Consider the following 27,203-nt stretch of genomic DNA (forward strand, 5'->3'; position numbering starts at 1 on the left):
ACACATGACACCACAATGTGAGATCCTGAGCTACGAATAGTGACATCACTGCATCTAAATAATAATACAAACACCTCTCGGAGAGAAAGGCACAAATAGGCTCACCTAGTCATCCATATTAAATACGCATATATGACTCCTCAGAGCCAACAGCTGCCGCAGATACACAGATCAGATCATCTGACCAAATACCAGTCCTTTTTATCCATATACCTGGATTGTGAATTCTACAGCAGCGCGGTTTATATCCACATTTTTCCTCTTTTCTGCAACTGCATCTAAATAATGACATCACAATGTAAGTTCCTGAGTGAGGAATAGTGACATCACTGCATCTAAATAATGACATCCCAATGTAAGATCCTGAGAGAGGAATAGTGACATCACTGCATCTAAATAATAACTTTACAATGTAAGATCCTGAGCTAGAAATAGTGACACCACTGCATCTAAATGATGACATCACAATGTAAGATCCTGAGTATTGCTACATTCTGTAGATCTGTAAGCAGGTAATTGTAGTGCAAGCAACGCAAGCACCTCAGTACTTTGTGCCCTCCCATCTGTGTCCCTCTCCCAGCTGTATGCCCTGACTGTATGGTTGGTATATCACTGATTTTGGCCCCTTACACTGACTGGAGATGCTGAGGGTTGTAGTTCCATTGCAGAATGCGCCTCACCAGTGCTTAGTGGTAGATACATAACAATCATTCCTCCAGTGCGCCGTCATTCATCCTGAAAACAATTACTATGATGGCATCTGTGGGACTTGATGGTCGTCGTTATCTCTGGTGGCACTCGCTATAGGTGCTGTGTAATGGAAACTATTAATGGATCTCATTCAGTATCTTTATAAGAAGCACATTCTCCGCAGCTGGAGACAGACATTGATCACATACCTGCCTGTATAAGTATTCTGCATGTACCACTGATTCTGAGGGAACCTAATACAATGATATAATGCTGAAAACCAATCCAGTTTCATAGTATTAGTAAGAACCCTAGGGGAAGGTGTGCCAAATGGCAGGCCTAAACACCCCGGAAGACTATAATCACTCAAACATTAACATGACAATCCAGGAGAACAAATGAGCTACGAGCATGATTATCAAAAATCATATCAAAATTTTTATTAGTTACCCATCAAAAAGAGTTAAAACCACAATCATTTTAAAGGCATGTAATACTGAGGGCACAAGATGATAACAACATGGGTGGGAATCACCCCTTCATTACAAAAAAAGAAGACATTTTATATCACAATAGTAACATAGTGTCCAAAAAATCTAACACCAGGAAAGCCTAGGAGTTAATGTAAACAACAGTCAAAAGGTCAGAGTAAATAAAAGACTAGTGATACAGTCATATATAAAGACTTACCAGGTTAGTAATGAGGATAGGGTGACCCCACTTGGAAAAAGAGCCCCGACGTAAAGCCCCCGTCACACACAGCGATCTCGCTAGCGAGATCGCTGCTGAGTCACAAGTTTTGTGACGCAACAGCGATCTCACCTGTGAGATCGCTGTGTGTGACACCTATCGGCACCCCTGCCGGGTATCGCTAATCATTGTGGAAAGCCCTGGACATTTTTTTGATCGTTGGTCTCCCGCTGGCCAGCACGCATCGCTGCGTGTGGCAGGCGGCAGACCAGCGATCAGCGAGCTGGAGCTGGTAACTAAGGTAAACAGTGGGTTTCTAAGCACCACGCGGCGCTTAGAAACCCGCTGTGTACCTTAGTTACCAGCGAGCTGGTGCAGGGAGCTGGTAACCAAGGTAATCAGCGGGTTTCTAAGCGCCGTGTGGCAGCTTACCAGCGATCATGTAGCGACACACCAGCAATCCTGACAAGTTCATATCGTTATCGGGATCGCTGGTGAGTCGCTATGTGTGACGGGGCCCTAAGGTTCGCTGTCAACACTACAGCTTTCTCAAGGGCTTAATGATATACAGTAGTATCAACTGCCTGCCTCCACTGATAGTCTGCCTTATGATATACAGTAGTATCAATGGTCTGCGTCCACTGATACATTCTGCATGATAATATACAGTAGTATCAACTGCCTGCCTCCACTGATACATTGCACATGATGACATACAGTAGCATCAACTGCTTGCCTCTACTGATATATTCTGCATGGTCATATACAGTAGTATCCACTGCCTGCCTCCACTGCTACATGCTGCATGATTACATTCCATCAGCATCTGCCTCCACTGATACATTCTGCATGATGATATACAGTAGTATCAATTGTTTGCATCCAGTGATACATTCTGCATGTTAATATACAGGTTGTATCAACTGTCTGCCTCCACTGATACATGCTGAATGATGATATACATTAGTATCAACTGTCTGCCTAGACTAGTACAGTCTACATGATGATATAGTATCAACTGTCTGCCTCCACTGATACATATTGCATGATGATATACAGTAGTATCGTTTGCCTCCACTGATACATTCTTCATGATAATATACAATAGTATCAACTGCCTGCCTCCAGTGATACATTCTGCATGATAATATACAGATAGTATCAACTGCCTGCCTCCACTGATACTACTGTATATCATCATGCAGAATGTATCAGTGGAGGCAGGCAGTTGATACTATCTGTATATCATCATAAAACACACACATAGCAGCAAACCACGCATCATTATAGTAGATCAATAATTACCATGTCAAAATAACACATTTTTGATGCAGAAAAATTAGGACTACATATGGAGCTAATCATAAACAAACAGGGACATAGAAAAGAGACTACGATCAAAAAAAAGCTCACTTATTTAATAAAGATCAAAATTTATTATTGTTACATCAAAGAAGAACGAACACATGGGGGAGACATAAAGTGCAATTGTGCATGACAAACAAAATACCAAAAGGGTACAGATCTACACAGGGCATCAGAAAATATTAAGCACATCAATATCCATATAGGCAATGCTTATTCAATGCGCCAACCCATATATGAAAAGTATTAAGTATAGAATATATATATAATAAACATGGGAGCGCCGCAGCACAGCTGATCTTACCAAAGTAATAGTAATGATGCCCTGGGACCTGCACCCACCCCAACGCGCGTTTCGGCCTAGCCTTCGTCAGGGGCGTAAACAGACAGAGAACAACAGGGTTTTTAAACGAACAGGCAACCAATGAACGCGCAGAATAATATCGCCAGTGTAATTGCAAAAATGACGCACCATCCGCATAATCAATCTCAGGCACATAGGCGACGAAACCGGAAATCAACGTCATCCGTAACATAGCGAAACGCCCATTCAGCCACACATAGGTACAAGCATACAGACGCCGAATACCGGAAGTGATCTCAAGACGAGTCAAGCATACGGTCACTGAGGCAGCTGCAGCACTCCTTCCTCCATCCCTTCTTCCAGGGATTCTCACTCCTCTCTGAGTGACTTCCTACTCCGCCGACCTTCTGTCAGACTGAACTTGTAGTTCTAAGCCTTCCCAATCTTTTATATGGATCTAAACTCCACCCATCTCCCAACACATTCAGTGTTTCAAGCAGGGAGCCACCAGAGGTGCTCTGCTACTCTCTAAGCACTGAGCCGCAATGTGATTGTGCAGAACTACCTTGTTGTGTGGGGTACGAGTGTTGGAGCATGGAAAGGAGCTCCCAACTTAGCCAGACGGTGGGGCACCACACCTTAAGAGAAGGTGCAGTACCTCTGTGGCGACTGAGCCTCAGGGGCGCCACATATCAACTGTCTGCCTCCACTGATACTACTGTATATCATCATGCAGAATGTTTCAGTAGAGGCAGGCAGTTGCTACAATGTAATCATGCAGAATATGTCAGTGGATGTAAGTAGTTAATACTACATTATGTAGAATGTATCAGTGGAGGCATGCAGTTGATACTACTGTATATCATCATGCAGATTGTATCAGTGAAGGGAGGCAGTTGATACCACTGTATATCATGCAAAATGTATCAGTTTAGGCAGGCAGTGGCTAATATGTATTCATGTAGAATGTATCAGTGGCGGCAGGCAGTTGATACTACTGTATACCATCATTAGTGTTGAGCGATACCATCCGATATCCTAAAATATCGGATCGGATGGTATCGGCCCGATACGAAAAAAGTATCAGGTATCGCCGATTCCGATACCGGAAGTCCCATTCAAGTCTATGGGACTTCCGGTATCGGAATAAGAAAAACCCTTTTCTGTCCTTGTACAGCCTCTCGGGGGGGTGTACGGACCTTCCGGGGGGCTGTGCCGACTGCCCGGGGGTCTGTGCGGACTGCCGGGGGTCTGTGCAGGCTGCGGTGGGCTGTGCCGGCCTGCCGGTGGTCTGTACCGACTGTCCGGGGGTCTGTGCAGGCTGCGGTGGGCTGTGCCGGCCTGCCGGTGGTCTGTACTGACTGTTCGGGGGTCTGTGCAGGCTGCAGGGGTCTGTACCGGCCTGCCGGGGGGCTGTGCTGGCCTGCCGGTGGTCTGTGCCGACTGTCCGGAGGTCTGTGCAGGCTGCGGGGGTCTGTGCAGGATCGTCCGATGGGAATACAAGTCCCATCGGGCGATGCCTGCTACCATGACAGTGATTGACACATTAGCCAATGATGGGACAGTAGTAGTCCCATCATCCGGCTAATGTGTTGAATGCGCAAAAAAAAAAAAAAATACATACTACATGCTACATACATGCTACATACATGCTACATACATACTACATGCATGCAACATACATACATACTACATATATACCACATGCATGCAAAATGCATACTACATATATACTACATGCAACATACATACTACATATATACTACATGCATGCAACATACATACTACATATATACTACATGCATGCAACATGCATACTACATATATACCACATACAGTATATACTACATGCATATTACATATATACCACATATATACTACATGCATGCAACATACATATATACTGCATGCAACATGCATACTACATATATACTACATGCATGCAACATACATACATCCTACATATATACCACATGCATGCAACATGCATACTACATATATACCACATACTGTATATACTACATGCATGCAACATACATATATACTACATGCAACATACATACTACATATATACTACATGCATGCAACATACAAACATACTACATATATACTACATGCATGCAACATACAACATATATACTACATGCATGCAACATACATACATACTACATATATACCACATGCATCATACATATATACAACATATATACTACATGCAACATACATACTACATATATACTACATGCATGCAATATACATATATACTACATATACACTACATGCAACATACATAATACATATATACTACATGCATGCAACATACATATATACTACATGCAACATTCATACTACATATATACTACATGCATGCAACATACATACAGTACATAGCATACTACATATATACTACATGCATGCAACATGCATACAACATATATACTACATGCATGCAACATGCATACTACATATATACTACATGCATGCAACATACATACTACATATATACCACATGCAAACTACATATATACCACATATATACTACATATATACCACATGCATGCAACATACATATATACAACATATATACTACATGCAACATACATACTACATACTACATGCATGCAACATACAGTACATATATACTACATGCAACATGCATACTACATATATACTACATGCAACATACATACATACTACATATATACCACATGCATGCAACATGCATACTACATATATACCACATGCATGCAACATACATACTACATATATACCACATGCATGCAACATGCAAACTACATATATACCACATATATACACCACATGCATGCAACATACATATATACAACATATATACTACATGCAACATACATACTAAATATATACTACATGCATGCAACATACATATATACTACATGCAACATACATACTACATATTTACTACATGCATGCAACATACATATATACTACATGCAACATGCATACTACATATATACTACATGCATGCAAGGTATTCCTCCGCCACTGTAAAAAAAAAAAAAGTCCCTAGTCTCACTTTATGGCAAAAGCTGCGTGGGAAATTTCTCACACAACAGTGCCATAAAATGAGACTAGGGACTTTTTTTTTTTTTACAGTGGCGGAGGAATACAGGGCGGAAGGATACCTACCCCCCGACACTGGTTTCCTGGGGCCCGTAGAGAACGGTAGCATCAGCTGATGCTGCCGTTCTCCACGCAAGATCGTCGTGGGACACTCGTGGACTTCTGCGGATCAGGGGTGAGTATATTGGTGCTTTGTTATTTTAATATTTATTCCATAGATGACAATGGCTTCGGGGATCAAAGTGACAAGTGATGGTGAGTATGTACTCTGTTATATGTACTGTATGTCTATATGTATGTATTGTATGAATGTATTTTATGTAGTATATATGTATGTTGCATGCATGTAGTATATATGTAGTATATATGTTGCATGCATGTAGTATATATGTAGTATATATGTTGCATGCATGTAGTATATATGTAGTATATATGTTGCATGCATGTGGTATATATGTAGTATGTATGTTGCATGCATGTAGGATATATGTATGTTGCATGCATGTGGTATATATGTAGTATGTATGTAGTATGTAGTATATATGTATTATATATGTATGTTGCATGCATGTATGTTGCATGCATGTAGTATATATGTGGTATATATGCAGTATGCATGTTGCATGCATGTAGTATATATGTAGTATATATGTATGTTGCATGCATGTAGTATATATGTATGTTGCATGCATGTAGTATATATGTATGTTGCATGCATGGAGTATATATGTATGTTGCATGCATGTAGTATATATGTGGTATATATGTAGTATGCATGTTGCATGCATGTAGTATATATGTAGTGTATATGTATGTTGCATGCATGTAGTATATATGTAGTATGTATGTTGCATGTAGTATATATGTTGTATATTGCATGCATGTAGTATATGTTGTATATATGTAGTATGCATGTTGTATGCAGTATATATGTATGTTGCATGCAAGTAGTATATATGTGGTATATATGTAGTGTGCATGTTGCATGCATGTAGTATATATGTTGTATATATGTATGTTGCATGCATGTGGTATATATGTAGTATGCATGTAGTATATATGTAGTATGTATGTTGCATGCATGTAGTATATATGTTGCATGTAGTATATATGTATGTTGCATGCATGTGGTATATATGTAGTATGCATGTGGTATATATGTAGTTTGCATGTTGCATGCATGTGGTATATATGTAGTATGTATATATGTAGTATGCATGTTGCATGTAGTATATATGTATGTTGCATGCATGTAGTATATATGTAGTATGCATGTTGCATGCATGTAGTATATATGTAGTATGTATGTATGTTGCATGCATGTAGTATATATGTAGTATGTATGTTGCATGTAGTATATATGTAGTATATATGTATGTAGTATGTATGTTGCATGCATGTAGTATATATGTAGTATGCATGTTGCATGCATGTAGTATATATGTTGTATGTATGTTGCATGCATGTAGTATATATGTGGTATATATGTAGTATGTACAGTATGTATGTTGCATGCATGTAGTATATATGTAGTATGCATGTTGCATGTAGTATATATGTATGTTGCATGCATGTAGTATATATGTAGTATGCATGTTGCATGCATGTAGTATATATGTTGTATGTATGTTGCATGCATGTAGTATATATGTGGTATATATGTAGTATGTATGTATGTTGCATGCATGTAGTATATATGTAGTATGTATGTTGCATGTAGTATATATGTATGTTGCATGCATGTAGCATATATGTGGTATATATGTAGTATGCATGTTGCATGCATGGTGTATATGATGTATGTTGCATGCATGTAGTATGCATGTTGCATGTAGTATATATATGTATGTTTCATGCAGTATATATGTAGTATGCATGTTGCATGCATGTAGTATATTATTATTATTTATTGTTATAGCGCCATTTATTCCATGGCGCTTTACATGTGAGGGGGGTATACATAAAAACAAGTACAATAGTCTTAAACAATACAAGTCATAACTGGTACAGGAGGAGAGAGGACCCTGCCCGCGAGGGCTCACAATCTTCAAGGGATGGGTGATAATACAGTAGGCGAGGGTAGAGCTGGTCGTGCAGCGGTTTGGTCGATCGGTGGTTACTGCAGGTTATAGGCTTGTCGGAAGAGGTGGGTCTTCAGGCTCTTTTTGAAGGTTTCGATGGTAGGTGAGAGTCTGATATGTTGTGGTAGAGAGTTCCAGAGTAGGGGAGATGCGCGAGAGAAATCTTGTATGCGATTGTGGGAAGAGGAGATAAGAGGGGAGTAGAGAAGGAGATCTTGTGAGGATCGGAGGTTGCGTGCAGGAAAGTACCGGGAGACGAGGTCACAGATGTATGGAGGAGACAAGTTGTGGATGGCTTTGTATGTCATGGTTAGGGTTTTGTAATGGAGTCTCTGGGCAATTGGGAGCCAGTGAAGGGATTGACAGAGGGGAGAAGCTGGGGAATAGCGGGGGGACAGGTGGATTAGTCGGGCAGCAGAGTTTAGAATAGATTGGAGGGGTGCGAGAGTGTTTGAGGGGAGGCCGCAGAGCATGAGGTTGCAGTAGTCAAGGCGAGAGATGATGAGGGCATGGACTAGGGTTTTTGCAGATTCTTGGGTGAGGAATGAACGGATGCGTGAAATATTTTTGAGTTGAAGTCGGCAGGAAGTGGAAAGGGTTTGGATATGTGGTTTGAAGGAGAGATCAGCATCAAGGATTACTCCGAGGCAGCGAGCTTGTGGGACTGGGGAGAGTGGGCAGTCATTTACTGTAATTGATAGGTTCGTAGGGGGGGTCACGTGAGATGGGGGAAAGATGATGAATTCTGTTTTGTCCATGTTGAGTTTCAGATATCTAGTGGAGAAGAAGGATGAAATAGTGGACAGACATTGAGGGATTCTGGTTAGTAGGGAGGTGATATCTGGTCCAGAGATGTAGATCTGTGTGTCATCAGCATAAAGATGATACTGAAAGCCATGAGATTCTATGAGCTGTCCCAGGCCAAAGGTGTAAATAGAGAACAGCAGGGGCCCTAGGACTGAACCTTGTGGGACTCCGACAGATAGGGGGCGAGGTGAGGAGGTGGTGTGTGAGTGGGAGACGCTGAATGTCCGGTCTGTTAGGTATGATGAGATCCAGGAGAGGGCCAAGTCTGTGATGCCGAGGGATGAGAGGGTCTGTAATAATAGGGAATGGTCCACTGTGTCAAAGGCAGCCGACAGGTCCAGGAGGAGGAGGACAGAGTAGTGTCGCTTGCTCTTGGCAGTTAAGAGGTCATTGGTGACCTTAGTAAGGGCAGTTTCAGTGGAGTGGTGTGACCGGAAGCCAGATTGTAAGCAGTCGAAGAGGGAGCAAGAAGAGAGATGGGAGGACAGTTCAAGGTAGACGTGTTGTTCCAGTAGCTTGGAGGCGTATGGGAGAAGTGATATAGGGCGATAGCTAGATACAGAGGATGGGTCAAGAGAGGGCTTTTTGAGGATAGGTGTGATGGAGGCATGTTTAAAGCTTGAGGGGAAAACACCAGTTGTTAGTGATAGGTTGAAGAGATGGGTTAGGGTTGGGATGAAGACTGTGGTGAGGTTTGGGATGAAGTGGGATGGGATCGGGTCGAGTGCACAGGTGGTGAGATGTGATCTTGAGAGTAGAGTGGAGAGTCGATCTTCTGTAATGGTGGAGAAGTTGGTTTTGAAGGTGGAGGGCTGGGAAGTCGGGAGGAAGGGCTCTGGGGGTTGTTGACCAAAACTGTCCCTGATGTTATCAATTTTCTGCTTGAAAAATGAGGCAAAGTCTTCAGCTGAGATGAGTGGGGAGGGAGGAGGTGCTGGGGGGCAGAGGAGAGAATTGAAGGTGTTGAATAACTGTTTAGGGTTGTGAGACAGGGAGGATATGAGAGATGAGAAGTAGGTTTGTTTAGCTGTGGCGAGTGTGGTCTTGAAAGTAGTGAGGGACTGTTTGAATGCGATGAAATGCTCGTTGGAGTGGGATCTTTTCCATCTGCGCTCAGCAGCCCTGGAAGCTCGCCTCAGCTCTTTGGTCAGGCTGGTGTGCCAGGGCTGTCTGTTGATTATAGTATAGTAGTATATATGATGTATGTTGCATGCAGTATGTATGTTGCATGCATGTAGTATATATGTGGTATATGTAGTATGCATGTTGCATGCATGTGTTATATATGTAGTATGTATGTGGCATGCATGTAGTATATATGTAGTATATATGTAGTATGCATGCATGTAGTATATATATTGTATGTTGCATGCATGTAGTATATATGTGGTATATATGTAGTATGTATGTTGCATGCATGTAGTATATATGTACTATGCATGTTGCATGTAGTATATATGTATGTTGCATGCATGTAGTATATATGTAGTATGAATGTTGCATGCATGTAGTATATATGTTGTATGTATGTTGCATGCATGTATTATATATGTGGTATATATGTAGTATGCATGTTGCATGCATGCAGTATGTATGTAGCATATATGTAGTATGTATTTTTTTTTTTTTTTTTACATTCAACACATAGATCGGATGATGGGACTACTACTGTCCCATCATTGGCTAATGTGTCAATCACCGTCATGGTAGCAGGCATCGCCCGATGGGACATGTAGTCCCATCGGACGATGCCTGCACAGACCCCCGCAGCCTGCACAGACCCACGGACAGTCAGCACAGACCACCGGCAGGCCGGCACAGCCCCCCGGCAGGCCGGTACAGTCCCCCGGCAGTCCGTTCAGACCCCCGGACAGTCGGCACAGACCACCGGCAGGCCGTCACAGCCCCCCGGCAGGCCGGTACAGACCCCCGGCAGTCCGCTCAGACCCTCGGACAGTCGGCACAGACCACCGGCAGGCCAGCACAGCCCCCCGGCAGGCCGGTACAGACCCCCGGCAGTCCGCTCAGACCCCCAGACAGTCGGCACAGACCACCGGCAGGCCGGCACAGCCCCCCGGCAGGCCGGTACAGACCACCGCAGCCTGCACAGACCCCCGGAGAGTCGGTACAGACCACCGGCAGGCCAGCACAGCCCCCCGGCAGGCCGGTACAGTCCCCCGGCAGTCCGTTCAGACCCCCGGACAGTCGGCACAGACCACCGGCAGGCCGTCACAGACCCCCGGCAGGCCGGTACAGACCCCCGGCAGTCCGCTCAGACCCTCGGACAGTCAGCACAGACCACCGGCAGGCCAGCACAGCCCCCCGGCAGGCCGGTACAGACCCCCGGCAGTCCGCTCAGACCCCCAGACAGTCGGCACAGACCACCGGCAGGCCGGCACAGCCCCCCGGCAGGCCGGTACAGTCCCCCGGCAGTCCGTTCAGACCCCCGGACAGTCGGCACAGACCACCGGCAGGCCGGCACAGCCCCCCGGCAGGCCGGTACAGACCACCGCAGCCTGCACAGACCCCCGGAGAGTCGGTACAGACCACCGACAGGCCGGCACAGCCCCCCGGCTGGCCGGTACAGACCCCCGGACAGTCGGCACAGACCACCGGCAGGCCGGTACAGACCCCTGGCAGTCCGATCAGACCCCCGGACAGTTGGCACAGACCACCGGCAGGCCGGCACAGCCCCCCGGCAGGCCGGTACAGACCCACGGCTGTCCGCTCAGACCCCCGGACAGTCGGAACAGACCACCGGCAGGCCGGCACAGCCCCCCAGCAGGCCGGTACAGACCCCCGGCAGTCCGCTCAGACCCCCCAGACAGTCGGCACAGACCACCGGCAGGCCGGTACAGTCCCCTGGCAGTCCGCTCAGACCCCCGAACAGTCGGTACAGACCACCGGCAGGCCGGCACAGCCCCCCCGGCAGGCCGGTACAGACCCCCGGCAGTCCGCTCAGACCCCCGGACAGTCGGCACAGACCACCGGCAGGCCGGCACAGCCCCCCGGCAGGCCGGTACAGACCCCTGGCAGTCCACTCAGACCCCCGGACAGTCGGCACATACCACCGGCAGGCCGGCACAGCCCCCCGACAGGCCGGTACAGACCCCCGGCAGTCCGCTCAGACCCCCGGACAGTCGGCACAGACCACCGGCAGGCCGGCACAGCCCCCCGGCAGGCCGGTACAGACCCTTGGCAGTCCGCTCAGACCCCCGGACAGTCGGCACATACCACCGGCAGGCCGGCACAGCCCCCCCGGCAGGCCGGTACAGACCCCCGGCAGTCCGCTCAGACCCCCGGACAGTCGGCACAGACCACCTGCAGGCCGGCACAGCCCCCCGTCAGGCCGGTACAGACTCCCGGCAGTCCGCTCAGACCCCCGGACAGTCGGTACAGACCACCGGCAGTCCACTCAGACCCCCGGATAGTCGGCACAGACCACCGGCAGGCCGGTACAGACCCCCGCAGCCTGCACAGACCCCCGGACAGTCGGTACAGACCACCGGCAGGCCGGCACAGCCCCCTGGCAGGCCGGCACAGACCCCCAGGCAGTCGGCACAGACCCCCAGGCAGTCGGCACAGACCCCCCGCAGGCCGGTACAGACCCCCGGGCAGTCGGCATAGATCCCCCGGAAGGCCCGAACTGACGGCGCATCATGATGCGCACAGACCGCGCATCATGATGACGTCATTTCGGCAGCCAATCAGAGCCACAGCAGTGGCTCTTTGCAGTATGGGAACTTCCGATTCCGGTATCCGATATTGAAAAAATATCGGTACTCGGTATCGGAATTCCGATACAGCGAATATCGGCCGATACCCGACATTTGCAGTATCGGAATGCTCAACACTAAGTATATATGTAGTATATATGTACAGTATGTTACATGCATGTAGTATATATGTAGTATGTATATTGCATGTAGTATATATGTTGTATGTATGTATGTTGCATGTAGTATATATGTAGTATGTATGTTGCATGCATGTGGTATATATGTAGTATGTATGTAGCATGTATGTAGTATGTATGTAGTATGTATGTAGCATGTAGTATGTATGTCTTTTTTTTTTTACATTCAACACATTAGCCGGGTGATGGGACTACTACTGTCCCATCATTGGCTAATGTGTCAATCACCGTCATGGTAGCAGGCATCGCCCGATGGGACTTGTAGTCCCATCGGATGATCCTGCACAGACCCCCGCAGCCTGCACAGACCCCCGGACAGTCGGTACAGACCACCGGCAGGCCGGCACAGGCCCCTGGCAGGCCGGTACAGACCCACGGCAGTCGGCACAGACCCCCGGGCAGTCGGCACAGACCCCCAGGCAGTAGGCACAGACCCCCCGCAGGCCGGTACAGACCCCCGGGCAGTCGGCATAGACCCCCCAGAAGGCCCGAACTGACGGCGCATCATGATGCGCACAGACCGCGCATCATGATGACGTCATTTCGGCAGCCAATCAGAGCCACAGCAGTGGCTCTTTGCAGTATGGGAACTTCCGATTCCGGTATCCGATATTGAAAAAATATCGGTACTCGGTATCGGAATTCCGATACAGCGAATATCGGCCGATACCCGATATTTGCAGTATCGGAATGCTCAACACTAAGTATATATGTAGTATATATGTACAGTATGTTACATGCATGTAGTATATATGTAGTATGTATATTGCATGTAGTATATATGTAGTATGTATGTTGCATGCATGTGGTATATATGTAGTATGTATGTTGCATGCATGTGGTATATATGTAGTATGTATGTAGCATGTATGTAGTATGTATGTAGCATGTATGTAGTATGTATGTCTTTTTTTTTTTTTTTTTACATTCAACACATTAGCCGGGTGATGGGACTACTACTGTCCCATCATTGGCTAATGTGTCAATCACCGTCATGGTAGCAGGCATCGCCCGATGGGACTTGTAGTCCCATCGGATGATCCTGCACAGACCCCCGCAGCCTGCACAGACCTCCGGACAGTCGGTACAGACCACCGGCAGGCCGGCACAGCCCCTCGGCAGGTCGGTACAGACCCCCGGCAGTCCACTCAGACCCCCGGGAAGTCGGTACAGACCACCTGCAGGCCGGCACAGTCCCCCGGCAGTCCGCTCAGACCCCCGAACAGTCGGTACAGACCACCGGCAGGCCGGCTCAGCCCCCCGGCAGGCCGGTACAGACCCCCGGCAGTCCGCTCAGACCCCCGGACAGTCGGCACAGACCACTGGCAGGCCGGCACAGCCCCCCGGCAGGCCGGTACAGACCCCCGCAGCCTGCACAGACCCCCGGACAGTCGGTACAGACCACCGGCAGGCCGGCACGGCAGGCCGGTACAGAGCCCCGGCAGTCCGCTCAGACCCCCGGACAGTCGGCACAGACCACCGGCAGGCCGGCACAGCCCCCCGGCAGGCCGGTACAGACCCCTGGCAGTCCGCTCAGATCCCCGGACAGTTGGCACAGACCACCGGCAGGCCGGCACAGCCCCCCGGCAGGCCGGTACAGACCCCCGACAGTCCGCTCAGACCCCCGGACAGTCGGCACAGACCACCGGCAGGCAGGTACAGTCCCCCGGCAGTCCGCTCACACCACCGGCAGGCCGGCACAGCCCCCCGGCAGGCCGGTACAGACCCCCGGCAGTCCGCTCAGACCCCCGGACAGTCGGCACAGACCACCGGCAGGCCGGCACAGCCCCCCGGCAGGCCGGTACAGACCCCCGCAGCCTGCACAGACCCCCGGACAGTCGGTACAGACCACCGGCAGGCCGGCACAGCCCCCTGGCAGGCCGGTACAGACCCCCGGCAGTCCGCATAGACCCCCGGGCAGTCGGCACAGACCCCCCGCAGGCCGGTACAGACCCCCGGGCAGTCGGCATAGACCCCCCGGAAGGCCCGAACTGACGGCGCATCATGATGCGCACAGACCGCGCATCGTGATGACGTCATTTCGGCAGCCAATCAGAGCCACAGCAGTGGCTCTTTGCATTATGGGAACTTCCGATTCCGGTATCCGATATTGAAAAAATATCGGTACTCGGTATCGGAATTCCGATACAGCGAATATCGGCCGATACCCAATATTTGCAGTATCGGAATGCTCAACACTAATCATCATGCAAAATGTATCAATGGAGGCAGAGAATTGATACTACTGTATATCATCATGCAGAATGTATCAACTGCCTGCCTCCACTGATACATTCTGCATGATGATATACAGTAGTATCAACTGTCTGCCTAAACTAGTACAGTCCACATGATGATATGGTTTCAACTGCCTGTCTCCACTGATATATTCTGCATGATCACACAACAGTATCGACTGCCTGCCTCCACTGATAAAACTATATATCATCATGCAGAATGTATCAACTGTCTGACTCCACTGATAGTGTATCACCTTGCACAATGTATCAGTGGAGACAGGCAGTTGATACTACTGTATATCCTCATGCAGACTATATCAGTGGAGGCAGGCAGTTGATACTATATCATCATGCGGACTGTACTAGTTTAGGTAGACAGTTGATACTACTGTATATCATCATGCAGAATGTATCAGTGGAGGCAGGCAGTTGATACATTCTGCATGATAATATACAGTAGTATCAACTGCCTGCCTCCTCTGATACAGTCTGCATGATGATATACAGTAGTATCAATTCTCTGCCTCCACTGATGCTACTGCATATTATCATGCAGAATGTATCAACTGCCTGCCTCCACTGATACTACTGTATATCCTCATGCAGAATATATCAGTGGAGGCAGGCAGTCGATACTATATCATCATGCGGACTGTACTAGTTTAGGCAGACAGTTGATACTACTGTATATCATCATGCAGAATGTATCAACTGTCTGCCTAAACTAGTACAGTCCGCATGATGATATAGTATCAACTGCCTGCCTCCACTGATATATTCTGCATGATCACATACAACAGTATCGACTGCCTGCCTCCACTGATAATACTGTATATCATCATGCAGAATGAATCAACTGTCTGACTCCACTGATAGTGTATCACCTTGCACAATGTATCAGAGGAGGAAGGCAGTTGATACTACTGTATATCATCATGCAGAATGTATCAACTTCCTGCCTCCACTGATACATTCTGCATGATGATATACAGTAGTATCAACTTCCTGTCTCCACTGATACATTGTGGAGTCAGACAGTTGATACATTCTGCATGATGATATACAGTATTATCAGTGGAGGCATGCAGTCGATACTATTGTATGTGATCATGCAGAATATATCAGTGGAGGCAGGCAGTTGATACTATATCATCATGTGGACTGTACTAGTTTAGGCAAACAGTTGATACTGCTGTATGTCATCATGCAGAATGTATCAGTGGAGGCAGGCAGTTGATACATTCTGCATGATGATATACAGTAGTATCAACTGCCTGTCTCCTCTGATACAGTCTGCATGATGATATACAGTAGTATCAATTCTCTGCCTCCACTGATACATTTTGCATGATATACAGTAGTATCAACTGCCTGCCTCCACTGATACATTCTACATGAATACATACCTTGAAGATTGTGAGCCCTCGCGGGCAGGGTCCTCTCTCCTCCTGTACCAGTTATGACTTGTATTGTTTAAGATTATTGTACTTGTTTTTATGTATACCCCCCTCACATGTAAAGCGCCATGGAATAAATGGCGCTATAACAATAAATAATAATAATAATAATAATATTAGCCACTGCCTGCCTAAACTGATACATTTTGCATGATATACAGTGGTATCAACTACCTCCCTTCACTGACACAATCTGCATGATGATATACAGTAGTATCCACTGCATGCCTCCACTGATAATACTACAGTATGTAGAATGTAACTACTTACATCCACTGACATATTCTGCATGATTACATTGTATCAACTGCCTGCCTCTACTGATACATTCTGCATGATATGCAGTAATATTAACTGCCTGATTCCACTGATACAGTCTCCATGATGATATACAGTAGTATCAACTGTCTGCCTCCTCTGATACTACTGTATATCATCAAGCAGAATGTATCAACTGCCTACCTCCACTGATACAGTCTGCATGATATACAGTACTATCAACTCCCTGCCTCCACTGATACTACTCTATATCATTATGCAGAATGTATCAACTGCCTGCTTCCACTGATATAGCCTGCATGATGATATACAGTAGTATCAGTGGAGGCAGGCAGTTGATACTACTGTATATCATCATGCAGACTGTATCAGTGGAGGCAGGCAGTTGATACATTCTGCATAATGATATAGAGTAGTATCAGTGGAGGCAGGGAGTTGATACTACTGTATATCATCATGCAGACTGTATCAGTGGAGGCAGGCAGTTGATACTGCTGTATATCATCATGCAGGATGTATCAGTGGAGGTAGATAGTGGATACAATGTATTCATGCAGCATGTATCAGTAGAGGCAGAAGCCATTGTTCTGTATCTGACACTGCTACCTGAGAGCAGAGTCTGTTCTGCCTGTCTCTGCTTAACAGTGGGCTCCTGCTTTGTGGCAGCACATTGAACCTGCACACGATAAGCCTGTGACTAATCATCCCAACTGTTCTGCAAATCACAAGCAACTAATTATTAGAACAGCAGACAGGAAATAGGAGCAAATAAAAGAATCTACATGATCATTAAATATTGAACAAATCTTATCAGGCGAAACCCACGCGTTTTACACCAGTGCTAGAAGACTTTTTGAGAGCTGGTGCAATAAGAAGACGAGATTTCTGCAAATTTCTAAAGGTGAATTCTCTGTATTGTCATTTTCTAATTTTCACTTTTGTTTTCCTACCGCCATCTGGAGCTGCATTTAAGAAGGGTCTCGCCTCTTGCCATAAGTGTCTCTATGAAGGAAGGTGAAGAGGCAACAGACAAATGGTCAGAGGTGAAAGCTTTGCAGTTTGGGTTTCCTGGGAAAGAAGGATAACAGTAATAATTCTGCTTCCAATTGATTGTTCCACAAAACCAGAGAATCATAGGCATTTAGAAAAAATACAAAAACATTTTATTGTCACCATACAAATAAGTAAAAAAGACAAACATGATAAAAAGATGTGTTGTAATAGACACCAAAATTGTGGCACAGAGCAAAAATATATTAATCATATCCCATATATTGTCTCATTATAGGTGAGACAGCCCTCTCATATAATAACCCAAAGCATGCCTGATGAAAATCAATTATCCATAAGGACTCCCTTGTCTCCATTCTGTCCATATCATAAAGGCTGCTTTAGAAGTTGCACTCTTTAAACCCAAGTATGCCCATCCATGAGTAATCCACTCTTTCCTTAGTGCACAAATTACAGAAAACTGGGGGGACGCAGAGGGAAAACTGAGCTCTCTCCATGTGCTGTGATGCCACACCGAACACACCCCGACATGCGTTTCGCTGCTGTCAGCCTCGCTTTCTCAAGGGGAGGTTTGGTATCACACTCCTACAGGACCTTAAGTATCCATGGATACAGGTCATGTGAAAAACGTGATCCAGCCTATCTCCGGCTGTGTGGGTATGGCGCATGTGCACGTCGTCACCACACTTACCCCAAGTTTTGGTTTCCTGGGAAAGAAGGGTAACAGTAATTATTCTGCATCCAATTGATTGTTGTAAAGTGAAACCATCACATGTGACTGGCTGGCATCCAACTAGAAAGGACAGGAGAGAATCGTTATGAGAGGAGTCTTGTCAGTCATCTTTTCTCAGCCATCATTTCATAAGGCATGACCAGCAATGCAGATTAGCAGATAGTATTTGATTGGCAGGACTCTCCTCATTATGCACCTCCTTCATGTCCTTTTCAGCTGTATGCAGACATACAGTGGGTACGGAAAGTATTCAGACCCCTTTAAATTTTTCACTCTTTGTTTCATTGCAGCCATTTGATAAATTAAAAAAGTTCATTTTTTTTCTCATTAATGTACACATTTTGCAAATTTATTAAAACTATCACATGGTCATACTTTGCTCAGTATTGAGTAGAAGCACCCTTTTGAGCTAGTACAGCCATGAGTCTTCTTGGGAAGGAAGCAACAAGTTTTTCACACCTGGATTTGGGGATCCTCTGTCATTCTTCCTTGCAGATCCTCTCCGGTTCCATGAGGTTGGATGGTGAACGTTGGTGGACAAACATTTTCAGGTCTCTCCAGAGATGCTCAATTGGGTTTAGGTCAGGGCTTTAGCTGGGTCAGTCAAGAATAGTCACAAAGTTGTTCTGAAGCCACTCCTTTGTTATTTTAGCTGTTTGCTTAGAGTCATTATCTTGTTGGAAGGTGAACCTTCGGCCAAGTCTGAGGTCCAGAGCACTCTTGAAAAGGTTTTCATCCAGGATATCTCTGTACTTGACCGCATTCATGTTTCCTTCAATTACAACCAGTCATCCTTTCCCTGCAGCTGAAAAACACCCCCATAGCATGATGCTGCCACCACCATGTTTCACTGTTAGGATTATATTGGGTAGGAGATGAGCAGTGCCTGGTTTTCTACACACATACCACTTAGAATTATCACCAAAAAGTTCTATCTCATAAGACCAGAGAATCTTATTTCTCATAGTCTGGGAGTCCTTCATGTGGTTTTTTAGCAAACTCTATGTGGGCTTTCATATGTCTTGCACTGAGGAGAGGCTTCTGTGGGGCCACTCTGCCATAAAGGCCCAACTGGTGGAGGCTGCTGTGACAATTGACTTTGTGGAACTTTCTCCCATCTCCCTACTGCATCTGTGTAGATCAGCAACAGTGATTTTGGGGTTCTTTACCTCTCTCACCAAGGCTCTTCTCCCACGATTGCTCAGTTTGGCTGGACGGCCAGGTCTAGGAAGACTTCTGATGGTCCCAAACTTCTTTCATTTAAGGATTATGAAGACCACTGTGCTCTTAGGAACCTTGAGTACTGCAGAAATTATTTTGTAACCTTGGCCAGATCTGTGCCTTGCCACAATTCTGTCTCTGAGCTCCTTGGCCAGTTCCTTTGACCTCATGATTCTCATTTGGTGTGACATGCACTGTGAGCTGTGAGGTCTTATATAGACAGGTGTGTGCCTTTACAAATCAAGTCCTATCAGTTTAATTAAACACAGTTGGACTCCAATGAAGGAGTAGAACCATCTCAAGGAGGATCACAAGGAAATGGACAGCATGTGACTTAAATATGAGTGTCTGAGCAAAGGGTCTGAATATCATGACCATGAAGACCATGTGATATTTCAGTTTTTACTTTTTAGTAAATTTGCAAACATTTCTACATTTCTGTCTTTATCAATCAATATGGGGTGCAGAGTGTACATTAATGAGTAGAAAATGAACTTTTTTGAGTTTGCCAAATGGCTGCAATGAAACAAAGAGTGAAAAATTTAAAGAGGTCTGAATACTTTCCGTAACCACTGTAACAACACATTACTGAAGTGAATAGTGATTAAGGAACCCTTCAAATTTGGTAATTTGCTAAATTGTATTGCGGCTCTTGGGGGTGCTGAGGTGGGGGGGTCACAAGTGGGCTCTCCTACTACTTTTTAGGCTAAACCCTGAAAACCATATAGGAGAACAACAGAAGTGTATGTAGCACGGGACGTTTCATGACACTTCCCAAGTGATGTTATCCTACATAGGACCACCAGGTGATGAATGGATCCAGTGCTGCCTAACTCCTGTCCATAGGAAGTTGCTAGTATTCAAGTAAATGCTGCATTACTAGACACAACCAAGAATAAGAGTGGCGCTGTTTCAGGAGGGAAGCAGCCATGTTTTTCTAGTCTTATTCCATGAACTCTTTTATCATGTCTCCTGTTCTAAGGTGACAGCCAGTCTCTCTCACTAATATATACACCTATGCCAACAAACAGGGGGGCGCAGGACTGCTTCAGTAAACATATGTATCTTTATACTCAGTATATATAAGTGCCGGGATGCCATTGTGCAGCCCAGGGGAACGTGCAGCCACATAACAGGGGCCAGCTAACTCCTTGTGTATGGAGCCTCCAGATGTCTGTGTTACAGCGTCGCACCCTGGTGGTCACAGCCGGAAAAACCATGATGTAATTCACCATAAAGAGGCCATTGTGTGTAATTCACATCAGATTGTTCACTCTTACGGAAATAAAGCTTATCTATGCTACAATTTAATATTCTGCGTTTTTTTTTTAACTCCATACTACAAACTTTAAACTTCAAAAGCTCTGCTTACTGTCAGTGAATGGAAACATGGCCAGCTCTGACAACATCCCGCTCTCACACCTGAGGTCTTGTGGCTAGTGTTGAGCGATACCGTTCGATACCCAAAAATATCGTATCTGATAGTATCGCCCGATACGAAAAAAATATCGGGTATCGCCGATTCCGATACCGGAAGTCCCATTCAAGTCAATGGGACTTCCGGTATCGGAATTAAAAAAAAGGCCTTTATTTCCTTGTTGGCTAATTCTACATAATTGAAAACAAATAAGAATCATGTAGAATGTATTGTGGGAGGTGGAGGAGACATTAAAAGCATAGTGGTTTATTCAAATCACATGGCATAGCATTAATTCCAATTTTTTTTTTTTCAAGACGTTCGGAGTTAAAAAGATATTGACTATGTTAACTTTTTTATATTTAGTCAGATATGTACTGTATGTTTCACAACTTCCATGCTCTTCACCTTCTTTTGTACTTCTCCCACACTTTCTCCTTCATGATCCGCAGCAGTAGCATTTTTTTCATCAACTTTTTCTTCACCTTATTCATCTTCTTCTTCTTCACCTTCTTCCCATTAATTTTTTTTTTCCATTCTTCATATTCTTCTTATTCAGCTATTATTAATTTTCATATGCTATTTCTTCATCTTCTTCCTATTCTTCTTTTTCTTCATTTTCTTATGGTGACAGGCATTCCTGTAGTACTTATCTATAAAAGTTATAAGATTACACCTTACGTTCTGCCTGTCACAAAAGATTTACAACAGGATTTGTCCGCGTTCAGTTTGGCCTGCAGCAGCAGGCATTTTCCAGGGGCATCACGAGGAGGAACGGACTCACCCCCATTTACTGCTTAGTCTTCTTCTGCTTATAATTTTGATTTCTTCTATGCTGATTTTTTGTCTTATGCTTAATGTTCTTCTGCTTTCTGTTCTTCTGCTTTTGCTTCTTCTGCTTCTTGTTCTTCTGTCTTTTGTTCTGTATCTTGGTGGTTGTCTTCATGTTCTTTGTCCTCTTGGTCTTATTATTTAGGGTCATATTTCTGGTCTTCTTTGGTGTGGTCTTCAGGGTCGTCATCATCAGGGTCATCGTCATGGAGATCAATAAGGATTACCAAAGACAATTTCAAAAAGCTTGATCTTGGAAATGTAGCAGAAGGTACAAGAAGGCTGAGAAACTGGCGAGAACCAGCAGACAGTGCTGGCACCCGGATGGGTAGCAGAAGGAACAAGAGCCAATGGCACTACCGAGGACCAACTGACGGTGCTGGACAACGGTTACTAAGCAGAAGGTACCTGTGCTAAAAAGCACTACCAAGGACCAGCTGACGGTGCTGGGCCTCGGATACCGAGATGGAGGCACCTAGGCCAAAGGCTGTGGCGAGAACCAGCAGACAGTGCTGGCACCCGGATGGGTAGCAGAAGGAACAAGAGCCAATGGCACTACCGAGGACCAACTGACGGTGCTGGACCACGGTTACTAAGCAGAAGGTACCTGTGCTAAAAAGCACTACCAAGGACAAGCTGACGGTGCTGGACCTCGGATACCGAGATGGAGGCACCTAGGCCAAAGGCTGTGGCGAGAACCAGCAGACAGTGCTGGCACCCGGATGGGTAGCAGAAGGAACAAGAGCCAATGGCACTACCGAGGACCAACTGACGGTGCTGGACCACGGTTACTAAGCAGAAGGTACCTGTGCTAAAAAGCACTACCAAGGACCAGCTGACGGTGCTGGACCTCGGATACCGAGATGGAGGCACCTAGGCCAAAGGCTGTGGCGAGAACCAGCAGACAGTGCTGGCACCCGGATGGGTAGCAGAAGGAACAAGAGCCAATGGCACTACCGAGGACCAACTGACGGTGCTGGACCACGGTTACTAAGCAGAAGGTACCTGTGCTAGAAAGCACTACCAAGGACCAGCTGACGGTGCTGGACCTCGGATACCGAGATGGAGGCACCTAGGCCAAAGGCTCTGGCGAGAACCAGCAGACAGTGCTGGACCCCGGGTGGGTAGCAGAAGGTACCCATTCAAAGCAAAGTAGCCAGGCCGCAGTTACCGAAACCCACAGTCCTACAGGGGGTCCATGTCCCATTGGCACTACGGATCCAGCCTTCAGTGCCAGTTCCCGCAGCCCACATAGGAGTCACCTAAACTGCAGGCACCGTAGAGTCGGCTAACCCGGCCGCAAGACGACAGGACAACGGCTTGGTGGCATAGTGACCTTGACACTACCCGGAAACAGCAGGCGTGCTGGAACCAGGCTGGGCAACAGGGAGTCCCCGTGCCAAAGACACTGCCGAGAACCAGCTGACGGTGCTGGAACCCAGATGGGTAGCAAAAGCTACAAGAGCCAATGGCACTACCGAGTAACAGTTGACGGTGCTGGACCACGGTTACTAGGCAGGAGGTACCTGTGCTAGAAAGCACTACCAAGGACCAGCTGACGGTGCTGGACCTCGGATACCGAGATGGAGGCACCTAGGCCAAAGGCTCTGGCGAGAACCAGCAGACAGTGCTGGAACCCGGGTGGGTAGCAGAAGGTACCCATTCAAAGCAAAGTAGCCAGGCCGCAAGGCGGCCGCAGTTACCGAAACGCACAGTCCTACAGGGGGTCCATGTCCCATTGGCACTACGGATGCAGCCTTCAGTGCCAGTTCCCGCAGCCCACATAGGAGTCACCTAAACTGCAGGCACCGTAGAGTCGGCTAACCCGGCCGCAAGACGACAGGACAACGGATTGGTGGCATAGTGACCTTGACTCTACCCGGAAACAGCAGGCGTGCTGGAACCAGGCTGGGCAACAGGGAGTCCCCGTGCCAAAGACACTGCCGAGAACCAGCTGACGGTGCTGGAACCCAGATGGGTAGCAAAAGCTACAAGAGCCAATGGCACTACCGAGGAACAGCTGACGGTGCTGGACCACGGTTACTAGGCAGGAGGTACCTGTGCTAGAAAGCACTACCAAGGACCAGCTGACGGTGCTGGACCTCGGATACCGAGATGGAGGCACCTAGGCCAAAGGCTCTGGCGAGAACCAGCAGACAGTGCTGGACCCCGGGTGGGTAGCAGAAGGTACCCATTCAAAGCAAAGTAGCCAGGCCGCAAGCCGGCCGCAGTTACTGAAACCCACAGTCCTACAGGGGGTCCATGTCCCATTGGCACTACGGATCCAGCCTTCAGTGCCAGTTCCCGCAGCCCACATAGGAGTCACCTAAACTGCAGGCACCGTAGAGTCGGCTAACCCGGCCGCAAGACGACAGGACAACGGATTGGTGGCATAGTGACCTTGACTCTACCCGGAAACAGCAGGCGTGCTGGAACCAGGCTGGGCAACAGGGAGTCCCCGTGCCAAAGACACTGCCGAGAACCAGCTGACGGTGCTGGAACCCAGATGGGTAGCAAAAGCTACAAGAGCCAATGGCACTACCGAGGAACAGCTGACGGTGCTGGACCACGGTTACTAGGCAGGAGGTACCTGTGCTAGAAAGCACTACCAAGGACCAGCTGACGGTGCTGGAACTCGGATACCGAGATGGAGGCACCTAGGCCAAAGGCTCTGGCGAGAACCAGCAGACAGTGCTGGAACCCGGGTGGGTAGCAGAAGGTACCCATTCAAAGCAAAGTAGCCAGGCCGCAAGGCGGCCGCAGTTACCGAAACCCACAGTCCTACAGGGGGTCCATGTCCCATTGGCACTACGGATCCAGCCTTCAGTGCCAGTTCCCGCAGCCCACATAGGAGTCACCTAAACTGCAGGCACCGTAGAGTCGGCTAACCCGGCCGCAAGACGACAGGACAACGGATTGGTGGCATAGTGACCTTGACACTACCCGGAAACAGCAGGCGTGCTGGAACCAGGCTGGGCAACAGGGAGTCCCCGTGCCAAAGACAATGCCGAGCACCAACTAGCGTTGTTGGAGCCCAGGGAGAACCAGGGTGCAGGCCGAGGCCTACTTGGTGGCAGTTTTACATTGTTTGTAGGCTACAACAGACTGTCAACGTGCTCCAATTAGGCATATGTCTCCACTCTGTTTCCAGGATTTCACGTGACCAACAACACCGCCAGTTTATGCGTACAGCAGCCGTCTGCCCAATCCACACGTGTTGCTGTGTTACTGGGATTCTGTAATGTCAGCAGATCCCCTGATGTGTGTCTGCCACTGTCTCCTGCTCTGTCCACATTCCCACCGCTTGCAGTGGGAAGGTGGACAGCGCAGGAGACAGTGGCGGACACATATTGGGGGATCTGCTGACGTTACAGAACCCCAGGAACACGTGTGGAATGCGTGGACGGCAACTGTGAGCAGGAACTGGCGGTGTTGGAGGTCAGGGGAAATACTAGAGACAGAGTGGAGACAGAGGCCAAATCAGAGAATGTTTAAATCTGAAGTAGATACAATTTGGAGGCAGCAGCAGTTTGCCCTCCACACAGCAGGGGATCAGCTGACGTTACTGAACCCCACTTTCACATGAACGAGTGTGTTTTTCTGTGTGGACAGCACTTCCGAGCACCAACTGGCGGTGTTGGAGCCCAGGGACAATCATGGAGCAGGCCGAGGCCTACTAGGAGCCAGGTGTAAAGCTGAGGTATTTTGACTTTGGAGGGAGCAAGACACTGCCCTCCACACAGCAGGGGATCAGCTGACGTTACTGAACCCCACTTTCACATGAACGAGTGTGTTTTTCTGTGTGGACAGCACTTCTGAGCACCAACTGGCGGTGTTGGAGCCCAGGGACAATCATGGAGCAGGCCGAGGCCTACTAGGAGCCAGGTGTAAAGCTGAGGTATTTTGACTTTGGAGGGAGCAGGACACTTTGCCCTCCACACAGCAGGGGATCAGCTGACGTTACTGACCCCCACTTTCACATGAACGAGTGTGTATTTCTGTGTGGACAGCACTTCTGAGCACCAACTAGCGTTGTTGGAGCACAGGGAGAACCAGGGTGCAGGCCGAGGCCTACTTGGTGGCAGTTTTACATTGTTTGTAGGCTACAACAGACTGTCAACGTGCTCCAATTAGGCATCTGTCTCCACTCTGTTTCCAGGATTTCACGTGACTACCAACACCGCCAGTTTATGCGTACAGTAGCCGTCTGCCCAATCCACACGTGTTCCTGTGTTACTGGTGTTCTGTAATGTCAGCAGATCCCCTGATGTTTGTCTGCCAATGTCTCCTGCTCTGTCCACATTCCCACCACTTGCAGTGGGAAGGTGGACAGCGCAGGAGACAGTGGCGGACACACATTGGGGGATCTGCTGACGTAACAGAACCCCAGTAACACAGGAACACGTGTGGAATGCGTGGACGGCAACTGTGAGCAGGAACTGGCGGTGTTGGAGGTCAGGGGAAATACTAGAGACAGAGTGGAGACAGAGGCCAAATCAGAGAATGTTTACATCTGAAGTAGCTAAAATTTGGAGGCAGCAGCAGTTTGCCCGCCACACAGCAGGGGATCAGCTGACGTTACCGAACCCCACTTTCACATGAACGAGTGTGTTTTTCTGTGTGGACAGCACTTCTGAGCACCAACTGGCGTTGTCGGAGCCCAGGGAAAATGAGGTAGTAGGCCGAGGCCTACTTGGAACCAGGTGTAAATCTGAGGTTGTTTGACTGTGGAGGGAGCAGGACACTTTGCCATACACACAGCAGGGGATCAGCTGACGTTACCGAACCCCACTTACACATGAGCGAGTGTTTTGTCTGTGCGGACAACACTTCTGAGCACCAACTGGCGTTGTCGGAGCCCAGGGAAAATGAGGTAGTAGGCCGAGGCCTACTTGGAGCAAGGTGTAAATCTGAGGTTGTTTGACTGTGGAGGGAGCAGGACACTTTGCCATACACACAGCAGGGGATCAGCTGACGTTACCGAACCCCACTTACACATGAGCGAGTGTTTTGTCTGTGCGGACAGCACTTCTGAGCACCAACTGGCGGTGTCGGAACCCAG

This window comes from Dendrobates tinctorius, unplaced genomic scaffold (genome assembly GCF_039654945.1).
Source record: "Dendrobates tinctorius isolate UK_male_01 unplaced genomic scaffold, ASM3965494v1 ptg000114l, whole genome shotgun sequence".
Lineage (NCBI taxonomy): Eukaryota > Metazoa > Chordata > Amphibia > Anura > Dendrobatidae > Dendrobates > Dendrobates tinctorius.